General features: G+C 43.5%; 1 protein-coding gene across 1 annotated transcript in view; it reads left to right on the forward strand.

Moving 5' to 3' along the window:
• The window catches only part of FANCE (FA complementation group E), a 123959-nt gene extending 114747 nt beyond the window's left edge, over positions 1-9212 (forward strand). The window contains exon 12 of the mRNA XM_077295476.1: positions 9081-9212. The gene's annotated coding sequence lies outside the window, so the exon portion shown is untranslated. The remainder of the gene's footprint in view (positions 1-9080) is intronic.
• The last annotated feature ends 9582 nt before the right edge of the window (positions 9213-18794 follow it).

Raw genomic sequence — 18794 nt, forward strand, 5'->3', positions numbered from 1 at the left:
CCACTCTTTTTGGCAAAAAGCCTCTAGTTCTTCTAAATTCAATGGCTGTCTAGCATGAACTGCACGCTTTAGATCTCCCCAGAGTGGGATTGAGGTCAGGAGACTGAGATGGCCACTCCAGAACCTTCACTTTGTTCTGATGTAGCCAGTGACAGGTCACTAACCATGAGCGGAGAAAAAGTTTTGGTGTTATCATTCATATTTTCTGAAAAAAGGCCAAGAAAGCAAAAATTCTGCTGGGGTATGTAAACTTTTGAGCACAACTGTATAATAAGAATATCTTGTATATCTAGAGTCTGAAAAACATCTGACGCCTTGACAGGCAAGATGCGCATTGTTATTCACCAGGTTTAACTTTTTTGTTACATAAAGGCCGGGGAACAAGAACATTAAGTCAAATGCCTTATATTGTTGTTTTCCTGGGAGTGGAGATAATTTGTGAACCGCTCCTATGCTACAAAAAGGGGTGGTTTTGCGTCTATATGCTCCTACCTTGAGAAAGAGGTTGTTGAGGCTCAGAGTGACATTCCTTCTACTTGTCCAGTAGGTAAACTGTTTGTACCTGTGAATCTTTGTCTGAGAGTTCTTAGTGGAGGCAATAGATAAAACGTGCACTTAGCAGTTGTGGTGGTGCTGGCTGAACTGGATAGCTCAAATATATCAGTAACGCCGTGGTCACACTTGCCTTACTGATATATGTGTGCAGTGTGCGGCTGCATGTATTTCTATGCCGCTGAACGCTCCGGTTCCAAGTGCCGGTGGCAGTGCCAGGACTTGACACAAGAGACTTGTTCGAGTTTCTCACATTGAACTCGCAAGTGTGACCCCGGCCTAAGAGAGTAATCAGCTGCACTCATAAGATTTTTGCAAAAACATTGTTTTTATTGGGTATAGTTTTTCACTACAGTGAATAGTGGATGATGCTGAATATTAAGATAGCTTACCGTATTTTTCGGACTACAAGCTACAAGATGCACTTTTTCCCCCCCAAAAAAAGAGGGGAAAATGGGGGGTGCGTCTTATAGTTGGAATGCAGGCTTACCGGCAGTGGTGTGGTGGCGGCAGAGGTGCGGCGGCGGCAGAGGTGCGGGGATGATGAGGCACAGTGAGCGGTATGGCGTGAGCGGTGTCCCTTCCACAGGTGAGGTGACGCAGCGGCTGGTAAGCAGCAGAGCCGGGTGAATCATGGCTTTATCGGTGGTGGTTGCCATCTTCCTGAGGCCGCGCGTGCACAGATGGAGTGCTCTGCTTCCCGGGGCTTCAGGAAAATGGCCGCGCAGATGGAGATCGCAGCAGCCATTTTCCTGAAGCCGAGATCTAAATCTGCGAACTCGGCTTCAGGAAAATGGCCGCCGCGAGCTCCATCTGCCCTTGCGCGGCCCCCCGCGGCCATTTTCCTGAAGCCCCAGGAAGCAGAGCACTTCATCTGAAAACGCGCGGCCTCAGGAAGATGGCCACCGATAAAGCCATGATTCACCCGGCTTTGCTGCTTACCTTGGATAACGGGCCGCTGCGTCACCTCACCCTTGGAAGGACCCTGCTCACGTCATACCGCTCATTGCGCCTCATCCCTGCACCTCTTCCGCCGCCACAGCACTGCTGCAACCCCCCCATGGACACCAGGCCGTGGCGTCACCCACCTGCTCAGGTGCACGCCATATTGCCCACCGCATCACCGCACCTCTGCCGACACCATGCCTCCTGTGACCCTGCTCTGCCACCGCCAGCCCTCAGGTAAGATACTGTAAATTCGGACAATAAGACGGACCCCCATCTTATAAAAAATCTTTTTTTCTGCAATTTTCACCACAAATTTGGTGTGCGTCTTATGGTCCGGTGCGTCTTATAGTCCGAAAAATACAGTAGGTTCATTTAATGTTTTGTGCTGGCCTGGGTCTTTCTCTAGCCTTGCTGGAAAAGAAATATATACAATATTGTGCTATACAAATATGGACGAAAGAAGGTGTTGATCCAGCTTCCAGAATTTTTTTTGCCCCCGAATTTTTTATTTTGATAGAACGTGCAAAAAATATGTAAAAAAAAAAATCAATAAAAGGACAGCATAGCAGCAACTAATTTCAAACGCACATGGTGTTTCTTTGTCAAATGAAATAAAATAAATAAAATGATACTGATATTTTTTTTTGCTGAATTGTTTAGATGTACTTACCCCTGCACTGGTAAGTACATCTATACAATTCAGCCAAAAACAATTTTTCATATCAGTATAATTTAATTTAATTTTTTTCATTTCTTCACTTTTATTTCTATTTTTTATTACTAGTCACTCCATAATTAATGCATTTTTTATTTTTTCCTCATTATTTTATTCTTTATTTTTTTCTCATTTATTTATTTTTTTTCACTGACCTTTGGAAGAAACAATTATTTCCCTATGCGTTTCGTTTGTTATACTCATCAGGTGAAGGTAAAAGGTAAAACCAAAAAGTGTCTCTCCATTATAACAGCGGGGGAATAGTAATTGTTTCTTTGGGGTTACAGTCATAGCTGGTAAATCTCGATTGTGGGGTATTTGTGTGGATGAATAGGTGCCTTCTCCCCAGACACGATGCCAGCAACTATGGTCCCAGTTTCACCTGATGAATCAGAAATATGAGGTGAGATCGTTCCTTTACTATGTTTTTGGATTAAAATTTATATATGAGCCATATTTCTATGAACTTTTGCTCCCTATATCCAATACTGTTGACCTATGATATTCCAAATGTGGGTTTCAACTTGAGTCTAGATATTGCATGAAGCAATCTGCTCCTTGGATCTTTGGAGAGATATATATGTGATAATTTTCTCTCGGATCCTTCTAGTGACATTAGAATTATCTTGGTTCATTCAGCACATAGCTGAGTGTGATTTTTGTGAGTCTAATTGTTTGTGATTTTGTGTTTATTTGAGCACTTCTTTTACACAATATATTAAAAGTTATATTTTAAATTATTAGTCGCACCCTGCTTCTCATATTGTCCTTTGGATTGGTGGTCATAGCTTTTGTACTGAACTGAACAGATTAACCCTTGCACTGCTAGCAAGGAAAAAACTTGCATTGTTTAATAAGATGGCAAAATACTTTAAATCGGTACAGGAGTTCGTGAAACCAGATGCTGCGGTCTTCTGGGCCCTCTTTGTGGCAGTATTCTTGTGACACATAGTGAGAATTTAAATACGGAGCCTGGTGTGGGTGGGGCTAGCTTTCTCAGCTCTGCTGCATTCTAAATGTAAGAACCCTGTGTCAGAACTGCTGCACCCAGTAAAGTAAGTGATACATCGTTAGATTCAGGGTCTCTTTGCCTACATCATGCTGCTCTTAGATGAGGTGGCAAAAACCTGATTTCCTTTAACGACATCAGATTTTTTTGTCCCTTATGATTTTGCATAGGAAGATATCTGTGAGAACAAGTTCAGAATATGTGCCAATCATACATGGGTCCTGGACGCCGATGCAGAATTATCAGCACCACTCACTTCTGAATGCATAAATGAGCAGTGCCAAAGTAAAAAAAAATGTGCAATCAGCAATAATTTACATTATTACACAACACTAGACATGTATGTGAAGGAATAAAGGTCTCATGCAGAATATTATACACAGTAAATGTAACCCTGAAAAAAGATCAAAAGAAAAAAGCAAGGGAAGGAAGATAAATTGTGGTATCACAAATATTAACTTTATTGAATATTATAACAAAGATAATGTGTACCTAATTGGACGGCTAAAGTTGTACATTGAGACTGTAGGTAACACTACTGTGTCAGAACTAGTACAGTATATAGTATATCCCTAGGCAGAGATGAACCATAACACGTAAATATATGCACACATGAAGGGATAAAAGAACCATATGGCAATACAATAAACGGTAAGTACAAAATATCTTGGCTATGTAATCTAGTACCAATAACTGAAATTATATCCAAATTGTGGCTTGGAAACAAATAGTGGAGCATTCATTATAATAATCGAGATATATCAGTAAAAGAAGACTTCTTAATTACATATAAATACACCTATAACCAGGGGTGTAACAACCACGGTCGCAGCAGTCGCCACTGCGACCGGGCTCGGGGATCAGGGGCCTGGCAGGTCAGAGGCACGCCGACACCAGCAAAAAGTTAAAATCTGTTGCCATGCAGGAGATTTCACCCTCACGGCAACAGACAGACCTGCCCTCCACCTGACCTGCCGGGTGCACACATCAGCTGAGCAGCCGACACCTGAACTGTTAGAAAGGAAGAGCTGAAGGACCTGTGGTGACATCATCATTATGGTAGGTCCTTCACTATCAGCTCCGCCTCCTGATCACATGACGAGAACGTCACCACAGGTCCTTCAGCTCTCAGCAGCAGCTCCATCCTGGTTGTGTGCAGCTCGTGTTCTCTGTTATCAGCCAGCAGCAGATTTCCTGTTCCTGCCGTTCCGGTGAGATGTCGAGTCAGATGGGGCAGAATGTGGAGACAGACGGGGCAGAATGTGGAGTCAGACGGGGCAGGATGTGGAGTCAGACGGGGCCGAATGTGGAGTCAGACGGGGCCGAATGTGGAGTCAGACGGGGCCGAATGTGGAGTCAGACGGGGCCGAATGTGGAGTCAGACGGGGCCGGATGTGGAGTCAGACGGGGCAGGATGTGGAGTCAGACGGGGCAGGATGTGGAGTCAGACGGGGCCGAATGTGGAGTCAGACGGGGCCGAATGTGGAGTCAGACGGGGCCGAATGTGGAGGCAGACGGGGCAGGATGTGGATTTGGGTGGAAAATATCTTGGCAGGGGGGCCCCATTTGAAAGTTCACATTGGGGCCCATAACTTTGTAGTTACGCCACTGCCTATAACATTACAGACAGACTTGTCACCCTACACAACAAGATTGCAGATGATACAATAATTGAATTATATCATGGCAGCAGCAAACCCATGTGAATTGGAGGTCTCAACCCATATAATTATGATAGTAGCAACATAGCTACAGTATAACAGAATGACAATATGTCAAAATTGGGTGGAGAACTCCATGTAGTGAGCATAAGTATAGAGGGCCAGTTATCATATAGATGAATAAAGTGCTGTAAGTGCCTAGTTGTACTGATAAATTCCACACATCATGTCATGGCCAAGATCTGTATCGGGAATCAAACCTGTGAGAAAACTATAGCATCTCACATAATCAGACAAGATTACCACTCTACTGTGGGTAAAATCCTGGAGGGCATTCTAAGGGATGCTATACTGGAGTATCTGAAGAGGAATAACCTCATGACCCAGTATCAGCACGGGTTTACTAGGGACCGATCATGTCAGACTAATTTGATCAGCTTCTATGAAGAGGTAAGTTCCGGTCTGGACCAAGGGAACCCAGTAGATGTAGTGTATATGGACTTTTCAAAAGCTTTTGATACGGTGCCACACAAAAGGTTGATACATAAAATGAGAATAATGGGGATAGGGGAAAATATGTGCAAGTGGGTTGAGAGTTGGCTCAGGGATAGGAAACAAAGGGTGGTTATTAATGGAGCACACTCGGACTGGGTGACGGTTAGTAGTGGGGTACCACAGGGGTCAGTATTGGGCCCTCTTTTTAACATATTTATTAATGACCTTGTAGGGGGCATTCAGAGTAGAATTTCAATATTTGCAGATGACACTAAACTCTGCAGGGTAATCAATACAGGGGAGGACAATTTTATATTACAGGATGATTTATGTAAACTAGAAGCTTGGGCTGATAAATGGCAAATGAGCTTTAATGGGGATAAATGTAAGGTCATGCACTTGGGTAGAAGTAATAAGATGTATAACTATGTGCTTAATTCTAAAACTCTGGGCAAAACCGTCAATGAAAAAGACCTGGGTGTATGGGTGGATGACAAACTCATATTCAGTGGCCAGTGTCAGGCAGCTGCTACAAAGGCAAATAAAATAATGGGATGCATTAAAAGAGGCATAGATGCTCATGAGGAGAACATAATTTTACCTCTATACAAGTCACTAGTGCGACCACACTTAGAATACTGTGCACAGTTCTGGTCTCCGGTGTATAAGAAAGACATAGCTGAACTGGAGCGGGTGCAGAGAAGAGCAACCAAGGTTATTAGAGGACTGGGGGGTCTGCCATACCAAGATAGGTTATTACACTTGGGGCTATTTAGTTTGGAAAAACTAAGACTAAGGGGTGATCTTATGTTAATGTATAAATATATGAGGGGACAGTACAAAGACCTTTCTGCTGATCTTTTTAATCATAGACCGGTGACAGGGACAAGGGGGCATCCTCTACGTCTGGAGGAAAAAAGGTTTAAGCATAATAACAGACGCGGGTTCTTTACTGTAAGAGCAGTGAGACTATGGAACTCTCTGCCGTATGATGTTGTAATGAGTGACTCATTGCTTCAATTTAAGAGGGGGCTGAATACCTTTCTGGAAAAGTATAATATTACAGGGTATATATATTAGATTCCTTGATAAGGCGTTGATCCAGGGAACTAGTCTGATTGCCGTATGTGGGGTCGGGAAGGAATTTTTTTTCCCCATGGTGGAGCTTACTCTTACCACATGGGGTTTTTTTGCCTTCCCCTGGATCAACATGTTAGGGCATGTTAGGCTATGGGTTGAACTAGATGTACTTAAAGTCTTCCTTCAACCTTAATAACTATGTAACTATGTAAGACAAGCTGTCCTACAGGTCATAGGCTTACTATAACGATAGTTTCACTGAAATCATAGGAACAGCAAATCTTATCTGAATTGGAACTCTTGCATCACATGATAAATGACCACAACATGGCCATAGTATATAAAAAATCACAGTATGTCGATATGGGTAGAGAGTTCCAGAATGGCAATGGACAAGGATACGGAGAGCCATTATTGATAGAAATAAAATACCTAATGGAAAAGGTGAGTACCTGAGGTCACATTGTGAACAAGGGTGTGTACCAGGGACCAATACAGTTGGAGACCTAGAGCACCTCGAGGCGCGTTCCACCCTCTGGGCTTTGTCAGGAGGCGTGGCTTGCTAAAAGCTGGGCGTTCTAAATAGTGTAATATAAATTAAGTGAAGGCTGCTGTGTGACTAATCCTCTGTGGTGAGGTGATGCAATCCTGCAAGACTGGAGTTTGAGACGCATCAGCAGAGAGGGTCATAGTCAGGAGCTGTGTAGGTATCAATCGTCCAATCGGGGGAATGTTTTGAAAGGTTCCATTACCTCCCCACAACACATCATGAATGACAATTTTGCATATGTTTTGTGGGAACATCATCTTGAAAGTACCGTATTTTTCGCTTCATGTAAGACGCTCCGGATTATAAGACGCACCCCAAATTTTGAGGAGAAAAATAGGAAAAAAAATTTTTTTTTAATAAATTGGTGGTGCTTCTTATAATCCATGCGTCTTATTGCTTACCGGGGGTGGTGGCTGCGGTGCAGCAGGGTCCCAGGAGTGGAGCTTTGCTCCAGGCTGGGATAAGGGGTGTGCAGGTGCCCTGTGCTGTGGGGGGGGGGGGGCTCCTGTGCTGCAGGGGTGTCCGGTGCTGCGGGGTGCTCTGCCGACATTTTGTGAAAGGCCAGAGCCCCCCGGCAGTTTGTCCATGCTTTCCTGTGCGGTGGACTTCGGGAAAATGACCGCCGGGAGGCGGCGCATGCGCAGATGGAGATCTTGGGACCATGATCTCGAGAGATGAGATCTCAGCGCTGAAATCTCATCTCCCGAGATCTTGGTGCCGAAATCTCTATCTGCGCATGCGCCGCCTCCCGATGGCCATTTTCCCGGAGTCCGTCGCAGAGGAAAGCATGGACCAACTGCCGGGGGGTTCTGGCCTTTCACAAAATGTCGGCAGAGCCCCCCGCAGCACCAGAGATGCCAGGATCACCCTGGGCAGCGGCGGTGGACACCCCCTCATCCCAGCCTGCAACGGTAAAGGTAAGTGGTATATCCGCTTTGTAACACGCACCCCCATTTCCCACCCCCCAAGTTTGGGGGAAATAAAGTGTGTCTTACACAGCGAAAAATACGGTAATTTCTGCCTTTACCACGATCCAAGAAGTATCGTTTCTCCTTGTGGAGAGTGACATGTTAAGCATGTCGAGGTGAGCAATCTTAAAGCCGCAATGCTCCTCTGGGAAATATGCAAATTGTCTCTTCAGGGAGGAAGAGGACTAGAACTCTAGTGCCACCTATAGGATTGCTACTTCCAAAAGGTGGCACTAGAGTTCTAGTCCTCTTCCTCACTGAAGAGACAATTTGCCTTTACCACAAAATTGTGTGACCATTTGCCACTACAAGAGCACATGCTGCATTAGTAATGTAAAAACCCAGCCTGAGATCCCCTGCATGTTATTTTTCTTTGTAAATTACAAAATACATGACTTTCAAGTGTTTTTCATGTTTAAAAATAGCAAGAGGAAGCTACAGAGGCATGTACAAGCTGTGATACTTTCAAAAAGGGGGTACAACTAGGTACTGACCATGCAGGGTGCCCAAACTTTGCATCGGGCCATTTTCTTTTTTGTAATTTTAAAAATTAAAAATGTAGATTTTTTTGCCTTAAACACAAGGATGTGTCATCTTTAACTTTAGGACTTTTTAGAGATAATTTCATCTTCAAGTTTGCTTAACTATTCACAGTGATAGTAGTTTTGATCAGGGGTGCCAAACTTTTACATGCCACTGTACTTTGCTTGTAGTGTGTTTTTAATTTTCACTATAAGCCTAAATGCAAAATCTTGCTGCTGTTAAAATGAAAAACTATTAATGTGGTTCTCCAGCCTTGAAAATGTTATTTAAAAACAGTGTAGACGCCTATGAGATAAATAAACATTCCCATTACTGATCTCCTTCTGTAATCATATTCCTGTGTGGATCAAACAGGGCGTAGGGAACACCGAGCACTCGAACAGGGGGGCACAAGGATTGGTAAATTGTGAATGACTTACTATGCTACTCTATTTTAGGTGCCTTTATATCCCATTTCAAGGCTGGACAATCCCAGTATTTCTCTTGTCTCACACAAATGTGGCTCAGTTCAGTTCCAATTGATATGCCACTGTTTTCTGCCTTTCAAAATCTCCTGCAGGTCTACTTCTTCATTGCGAAAAAATGATGCACCACTTGATGGGGGTGATGTCTTCCTTAGTGATTGGTGGTGCTACTTCAACAACTTGTATAAAAGCAGGTTTTGGAGCCGATCTGTGGTAGTCCAATCAAGATGTCTGAGATTGACTGCAGTGGTTTTAGGTCTAGTCATTTTTTTTTATATTTATAAGTATTATCATATAAATATGATCTACGCACCTGTATGTAATGTGTTTCTGCTGTTTTTCTACGGAATATGATCTGTTAAACATTTGTTTAATGCAAATATTATGTTATGCTAAATAATGAATTAAAACATGTTTTGGAATAAAAATGGACACTGATTACCAGTGGAACAGGAAATGCACCAATTAAAAAAATGTCACTTTCAGACATATGATTACTATTTTCAGAAACTTGATTTTTTTGTACAGGTCATAAAACCCCTTTGTTGAATAGCATATATGGTGCATTGCTTTTTCGACATTTTTTTGTAAAATTGTCTATGGCAGGGAATAAAAGATGTATATTTGATACTACTACAGCAAATAAAGTGTAAGTGTCCAAAGCTGGTCAGTAGTCGTTGTTTTACCTGATTGTGATGATGGTGGTTTTAGATGCTCTTTGCTGAATATTGCACAAAGTAACAGAGAAACAAACCTAAAGTAAGTACTGTATATGTACAGTTGAAACTAGAAGTTTACATACACTATATAAAAAGACACACATGCATGTTTTTCTCAATATCCGACATTAAAGCTTTCCCATTTTAGGTCAATTAGGATTTCCATAATCTATATATATATGAGGCATCGTGATTACTCGCTAATCCCGCCCCCTGCACAGTAGCTCCGTGCCCCACCATATCACCACACACAATCCCGCCCCCCACCCCATTACCACACACAATCCCGCCCCCCACCCCATTACCACACACAATCCCGCCCCCCACCACATCACCACACACAATCCCGCCCCCCACCACATTACCACACACAATCCCACCCCCACCACATTACCACACACAATGGCAACCCCCCACCACATTACCACACACAATCCCGCCCCCCACCACATTACTACACATAATCCCGCCCCCCACCACTTTACCACACATAATCCCACCCTCCACCACATTACCACACAATCCCGCCCCCCAGCACATTACCACACACAATTCCGCCTCCCACCACATCACCACACACAATCCTGCCCCCCCACATTACCACACATAATCCCGCCCCCCACCACATTACTACACGAGGCTCCGACCCCATACATTACCACACGAGGCTCCATCCCCACACATTACCACATGAGGCTTCGTCCCCACACATTACCACCCGAGGCTCCGTCCTTGAATGTTGTCATTACTTACTTTAGTTTAATCACCAGCAGCGTTAATTAGATAGCAATGAGCGTGCCGAGCGTTAGCTGGCTGGAAACAGCTAGTTATTAATATTTGCCAAATGCCAGAATAATAAGAGAGCGAGAATGTTTTAAGGCATTTTATTACTTACTTTTTATATAGTGTATGTAAACTTCTAGTTTCAACTGTAGGTAAGAATTGTATCAATGTAGACCAAACCAACATCTATTTCTCACAAATCCCCACAGCTCAGATTTGGATTTTCAACAAAGGGGAAAAATGGATTGGCCACTTCTCTCACATACCTGGGCTCAGCCAAAGGTAGTTTGTCATCCCCAAAATTCTGTTACGTTAATTTAACACATCTGTAAAACATGGACCATGCTTAGATCGGAAGACCAAGCTTGACCTCTGTGTCTTCTGACCAGCACTCAATGCTTCTTGTATATCTATGAGACAGTTATCCCAGGCCGGGCCCAACGATCTGCGTACCGTCCGAGTTTCACAGATGTGTGACACCAGCCTTAGAGCTCTCACTCATCTGCGAGGAAAATGAACGACTGCAATTCAATAAAAAAAATCATATTACACTGTGATGAATGTTAAGCTATGAGTCCCTGATAACCTGCTATTTTTTTTCTCCTCTGAAATCGGACTGAGAAAAAAATTGCAGAATGCTGTGATTGTCTTCATATCAATGCAAGTCAATGGGTGTGTGAAAAAAAATCACACGGCACTCGGACCATGCGAGTGTCATCCAATTTTTACACTCCCATGTCCTTTGAAAAGCCAGCTATTCATCTGCTTCGTACAGTTAAATCACAGTGTGACCTGATAGAATAGCTATGTACACATAGAATAGATAAATAGAAAAAGGTCATTGACATATACTGTGTAATTAATACTGTGCTTGTGTAGCTTACTGCACATGTATTTAATTATTAAATAAATTATTTTCTGAAATAAATGGCGTGAGATCCCCCAACATTGTATTAACCAGCAGAGGGAAAGCGGACAGCTCAGTACAGATGTTTATAGCCTGGGAAGGGAGTAATAAACATGGAGCTGTCCGGGCTATTAATATCAGCTCACAGCTGTATACTTAGCCTTTTATTAAAGTTATTAAAATGGGGACCCCTCCCAAAAGTACGTAGGGTACCTCTATATTTAATAACCAGCAAAAGCTAGGCAGACAGCTGCAAGCTGATATTAATAGCCTCGAACCCTCCATGGGTATTACCCCCTTCCCAGGCTATAAACATCTGCCACCAGTCATCTGCTTTTCTTCTGCTGGTTATAAAAATTACTAGATGGTGGCCCGATTCTAACGTATCGGGTATTCTAGAATATGTAGGTAGCATATAGCACAGGCTACATACTATATTGCACAGTGACGTAGTATATAACAACCGACGTAGTATATAACATAGCTACGTAGTATATAACAGCCACGTAGTATATAGCAGTGCCACGTAGTATATAACATAGCCACGTAGTATATTGCACAGTCACGTATATTGCACAGCCACGTAGTATATAACAGTCACGTAGTGTATTGCAGAGCTACGTAGTGTATTGCACAGCTATGTAGTATATTGGTCAGTGAAGTAGTATATAGCAGAGCCACGTAGTATATAACATAGCCACGTAGTATATTGTAGAGGAACGTAGTATATTGCATAGCTACGTAGTATATTGCACAGCCACGTAGTATATAACAGAGCACGTAGTATATTTCACAGCCACGTAGTATATTGGACAGTCACATTGTATATTGCCCAGCTACATAGTATATAGCACAGAGATGTAGTATATAACAGAGTCCACGCAGTATGTAACAGCCCACGTAGTATATAGCAATGTGGGCACTATATGCGTGGTTAAACAAGACTTAAAATAAAAAATAAACATATACTCACCTTCCGAAGGCCCCTTGAAGTCCTGGCGCCTGTGTGCAGTGCACGCGGCAGCTTCCGGTCCCAGGGTTGGTATGAGTGCAGGACCTATGATGACGTCGCGGTCACATGACCGTGACGTCATGGCAGGTCCTTCTCGCATAGCATCCTTGGCACCGGAACCTGCCGCTTGCACTGCCGATGACAGCGCGCGACGTCGGACGGTGAGAATAAACTTTTTTTTTTTTATTATTATTATTTATTGTTATAGCGCCATTTATTCCATGTGAGGAGGGGTATACATAATAAAAACAAGTACAATAATCTTAAACAATACAAGTCATAACTGGTACAGGAGGAGTGAGGGCCCTGCCCGCGAAGGCTCACAATCTACAAGGGATGGGTGAGAATACAGTAGGTGAGGATAGAGCTGGTCATGCAGCGGTTTGGTTGATTGGTGGTTACTGCAGGTTGTAGGCTTGATGGAAGAGGTGGGTCTTCAGGTTCTTTTTGAAGGTTTCGATGGTAGGCGAGAGTCTGATGTGTTGTGGTAGAGGGTTCCAGAGTAGGGGTGATATGCGAGAGAAATCTTGTATGCGATTGTGGGAAGAGGAGATAAGAGGGGAGTAGAGAAGGAGATCTTGTGAGGATCGGAGGTTGCGTGTAGGTAAGTACCGGGAGACGAGGTTTTTATTATTTGTAACGTTAGATCTTTTTACTATTGATGCTGCATACACAGCATCAATAGTAATAAGTTGGTCACACAGGGTTAATAGCAGCGTTAACGGAGTGCGTTGCACTGCGGTCCGTTGCTGGCATTAACCCTGTGTGAGCGCTCGGCGCTGACTGCAGGGCAGTAAAGCAGCGGCCATTTCGCTGCCAGACTATGGCCATCGCTGATTGGTCGTGGCAATGGTCGTGGGCGTTTTGCCACGACCAATCAGCGACTTGGATTTCCATGACAGACAGAGGCCGCGACCAATGAATATCCGTGACAGACGGAAGTGACCCTTAGACAATTATATAGTAGATATACACAGGGTAGGCCATTTATATGGATACACCTAAATAAAATGGGAATGGTTGGTGATATCAACTTCCTTTTTCTGGGACATAATTATATGGGAGGGGAAAAACTTTTCAAGATGGGTGGTGACCATGGCGGCCATTTTGGATCCAACTTTATTTTTTCCAATGGGAAGAGGGTCATGTGATACATTAAACTTATTGAGAATTTCACAAGAAAAACAATGGTGTGCTTGGTTTTAACATAACTTTATTCTTTCATGAGTTATTTACAAGTTTATGACCACTATAAAATGTGTTCAAAGTGCTGCTCATTGTGTTGGATTGTCAATACAACCCTCTTCTCCCACTCTTGACACACTGATAGCAACACCGCAGAAGAAATGCTAGTACAGGGTTCCCGTATCCATTGTTTCAGATGCTGCACATCTCGTATCGTAAGGCAATTGTCTATGCTGTGAAGATATGAGATTTGCAGCATATGAAACAACGGATACTGAAAGCCTGTGCTAGCATTTTGTTCTGCTGTGTTGCTATCAGTGTGTCAAGAGTGGGAAAAGAGGGTTGCATTGACAATCCAACACAATGGGCAGCACTTTGAACAGATTTTATAAGTGGTTATAAACTTGTAAGTAACTCATGAAAAAAATAAAGTTACGTTAAAACCAAGCACACCATTGTTTTTCTTGTGAAATTCTTAGTAAGTTTGATGTGATCACATGACCCTCTTTCCATTGAAAAAAATAAAGTTGGATCCAAAATGGCCACCATGGTCACCACCCATCTTGAAAAGTTTTCCCCCTCCCATAAACTAATGTGCCACAAACAGGAAGTTGATATCACCAACCATTCCCATTTTATTTAGGTGTATCCATATAAATGGCCTACCCTGTATACAGTATACATCTATACGTATTTATATATATATATATATATATATATATATATATATAGTGCCTACAAGTAGTATTCAACCCCCTGCAGATTTAGCAGGTTTAATAAGATGCAAATAAGTTAGAGCCTTCAAACTTCAAACAAGAGCAGGATTTATTAACAGATGCATAAATCTTACAAACCAAAAAGTTTTGTTGCTCAGTTAAATTTTTATAAATTTTAAACATAAAAGTGTGGGTCAATTATTATTCAGCCCCTAGGTTTAATATTTTGTGGAATAACCTTTGTTAGCAATTACAGCTAATAATCGTCTTTTATAAGACCTGATCAGGCCGGCACAGGTCTCTGGAGTTATCTTGGCCCACTCCTCCATGCAGATCTTCTCCAAGTTATCTAGGTTCTTTGGGTGTCTCATGTGGACTGTAATCTTGAGCTCCTTCCACAAGTTTTCAATTGGGTTAAGGTCAGGAGACTGACTAGGCCACTGCAACACCTTGATTTTTTGCCTCTTGAACCAGGCCTTGGTTTTCTTGGCTGTGTGCTTTGGGTCGTTGTCTTGTTGGAAGATGAAATGACGACCCATCTTAAAATCCTTGATGGAGGAGCGGAGGTTCTTGGCCAAAATCTCCAGGTAGGCCGTGCTATCCATCTTCCCATGGATGCGGACCAGATGGCCAGGCCCCTTGGCTGAGAAACAGCCCCACAGCATGATGCTGCCACCACCATGCTTGACTGTAGGGATGGTATTCTTGGGGTCGTATGCAGTGCCATCCAGTCTCCAAACGTCACGTGTGTGGTTGGCACCAAACATCTCGATCTTGGTCTCATCAGACCAGAGAACCTTGAACCAGTCAGTCTCAGAGTCCTCCAAATGATCATGAGCAAACTGTAGATGAGCCTTGACATGACGCTTTGAAAGTAAAGGTACCTTACGGGCTCGTCTGGAACGGAGACCATTGCGGTGGAGTACGTTACTTATGGTATTGACTGAAACCAATGTCCCCACTGCCATGAGATCTTCCCGGAGCTCCTTCCTTGTTGTCCTTGGGTTAGCCTTGACTCTTCGGACAAGCCTGGCCTCGGCCCGGGAGGAAACTTTCAAAGGCTGTCCAGGCCGTGGAAGGCTAACAGTAGTTCCATAAGCCTTCCTCTTCCGGATGATGCTCCCAACAGTGGAGACAGGTAGGCCCAACTCCTTGGAAAGGGTTTTGTACCCCTTGCCAGCCTTGTGACCCTCCACGATCTTGTCTCTGATGGCCTTGGAATGCTCCTTTGTCTTTCCCATGTTGACCATGTTTGAGTGCTGTTCACAAGTTTGGGGGGGGGTCTTAAATAGTCAGAAAAGGCTGGAAAAAGATAATTAATCCAAACATGTGAAGCTCATTGTTCTTTGTGCCTGAACTACTTCTTAATACTTTAGGGGAACCAAACAGAATTCTGGTGGGTTGAGGGGTTGAATAATAAATGACCCTCTGAAAAGACTTTTCCCAATTTAAAAAAAAAATATGTGTATTTATATATATATATGTGTATTTATATATATATGTGTATTTATATATATATGTGTATTTATATATATATATATATATATATATATATATATATATATATATATATATATATATATATGTATGTGTGTATTTATATATACACTCACCGGCCACTTTATTAGGTACACCTGTCTAACTTCTTGTTAACACTTAATTTCTAATCAGCCAATCACATGGCGGCAACTCAGTGCATTTAGGCATGTAGACATGGTCAAGACAATCTCCTGCAGTTCAAACCGAGCATCAGTATGGGGAAGAAAGGTGATTTGAGTGCCTTTGAACGTGGCATGGTTGTTGGTGCCAGAAGGGCTGGTCTGAGTATTTCAGAAACTGCTGATCTACTGGGATTTTCACGCACAACCATCTCTAGGGTTTACAGAGAATGGTCCGAAAAAGAAAAAAAATCCAGTGAGCGGCAGTTCTGTGGGCGGAAATGCCTTGTTGATGCCAGAGGTCAGAGGAGAATGGGCAGACTGGTTCGAGCTGATAGAAAGGCAACAGTGACTCAAATCGCCACCCGTTACAACCAAGGTAGGCCTAAGAGCATCTCTGAACGCACAGTGCGTCAAACTTTGAGGCAGATGGGCTACAGCAGCAGAAGACCACACCGGGTACCACTCCTTTCAGCTAAGAACAGGAAACTGAGGCTACAATTTGTACAAGCTCATCGAAATTGGACAGTAGAAGATTGGAAAAACGTTGCTTGGTCTGATGAGTCTCGATTTCTGCTGCGACATTTGGATGGTAGGGTCAGAATTTGGCGTAAACAACATGAAAGCATGGATCCATCCTGCCTTGTATGGAGCATCTTTGGGATGTGCAGCCGACAAATCTGCGGCAACTGTGTGATGCCATCATGTCAATATGGACCAAAATCTCTGAGGAATGCTTCCAGCACCTTGTTGAATCTATGCCACGAAGAATTGAGGCAGTTCTGAAGGCAAAAGGGGGTCCAACCCGTTACTAGCATGGTGTACCTAATAAAGTGGCCGGTGAGTGTATATATATATATATATATATATATATATATATATATATATATATATACAGGTCCTTCTCAAAAAATTAGCATATAGTGTTAAATTTCATTATTTACCATAATGTAATGATTACAATTAAACTTTCATATATTATAGATTCATTATCCACCAACTGAAATTTGTCAGGTCTTTTATTGTTTTAATACTGATGATTTTGGCATACAACTCCTGATAACCCAAAAAACCTGTCTCAATAAATTAGCATATCAAGAAAAGGTTCTCTAAACGACCTATTACCCTAATCTTCTGAATCAACTAATTAACTCTAAACACATGCAAAAGATACCTGAGGCTTTTAAAAACTCCCTGCCTGGTTCATTACTCAAAACCCCCATCATGGGTAAGACTAGCGACCTGACAGATGTCAAGAAGGCCATCATTGACACCCTCAAGCAAGAGGGTAAGACCCAGAAAGAAATTTCTCAACAAATAGGCTGTTCCCAGAGTGCTGTATCAAGGCACCTCAATGGTAAAGGTACCGTCACACTAAGCAACGTCGCCAGCGATCTGTGACGTTGCAGCGTCCTAGGGAGCGATATCGCTGTATTTGACACGCAGCAGCGATCAGAATCCCGCTGTGAAATTGCTGGTCGCTGCTAGAAGGTCTGCACATTATTTGGTCGCTAGGTCGCCGTGTATCGCCGTGTTTGACAGCAAAAGCAACCATACCAGCGATATTTTACACTGGTAACCAGGGTAAACATCGGGTTACTAAGCGCAGGGCCGCGCTTAGTAACCCGATGTTTACCCTGGTTACCAGCGTAAAATGTAAAAAAACAAACAGTACATGCTCACCTGCGCGTCCTCCAGCCTCTGCTTCCTGACTCTACTGATCGCCGGCCCTAAACTGAAAGTGAAAGCACAGCGGTGACGTCACCGCTGTGCTGTTAGGGCCGGAGCTCAGTCAGCGTCAGGAAGCAGAGGCTGGGGGACGCGCTGGTGAGTATGTACTGTTTGTTTTTTTAACTTTTACGCTGGTAACCAGGGTAAACATCGGGTTACTAAGCGCGGCCCTGCGCTTAGCAACCCGATGTTTACCCTGGTTACCCGGGGGCCTCGGCATCGTTGGTCGCTGGAGAGCGGTCTGTGTGACAGCTCTCCAGCGACCAAACAGCGACGCTGCAGCGATCGGCATCGCTGTCGCTATCGCTGCAGCGTCGCTTAGTGTGACGGTACCTTAAGTCTGTTGGAAGGAAACAATGTGGCAGAAAACGCTGTACAACGAGAAGAGGTGACCGGACCCTGAGGAAGATTGTGGAGAAGGACCGATTCCAGACCTTGGGGAACCTGAGGAAGCAGTGGACTGAGTCTGGTGTGGAAACATCCAGAGCCACCGTGCACAGGCGTGTGCAGGAAATGGGCTACAGGTGCCGCATTCCCCAGGTAAAGCCACTTTTGAACCATACAGAAGCGCCTGACCTGGGCTACAGAGAAGCAGCACTGGACTATTGCTAAGTGGTCCCAAGTACTTTTTTCTGATGAAAGCAAATTTTGCATGTCATTCGGAAATCAAGGTGCCAGAGTCTGGAGGAAGACTGGGGAGAAGGAAATGCCAAAATGCCTGAAGTCCAGTGTCAAGTACCCACAGTCAGTGATGGTGTGGGGTGCCATGTCAGCTGCTGGTGTTGGTCCACTGTGTTTCATCAAGGGCAGGGTCAATGCAGCTAGCTATCAGGAGATTTTGGAGCACTTCATGCTTCCATCGGCTGAAATGCTTTATGGAGATGAAGATTTCATTTTTCAGCACGACCTGGCACCTGCTCACAGTGCCAAAACCACTGGTAAATGGTTTACTGACCATGGTATTACTGTGCTCAATTGGCCTGCCAACTCTCCTGACCTGAACCCCATAGAGAATCTGTGGGATATTGTGAAGAGAAAGTTGAGAGACGCAAGACCCAACACTCTGGATGAGCTTAAGACCGCTATTGAAGCATCCTG

The sequence above is a fragment of the Ranitomeya variabilis genome, chromosome 3 (genome assembly GCF_051348905.1).
Source record: "Ranitomeya variabilis isolate aRanVar5 chromosome 3, aRanVar5.hap1, whole genome shotgun sequence".
Taxonomy (NCBI): domain Eukaryota; kingdom Metazoa; phylum Chordata; class Amphibia; order Anura; family Dendrobatidae; genus Ranitomeya; species Ranitomeya variabilis.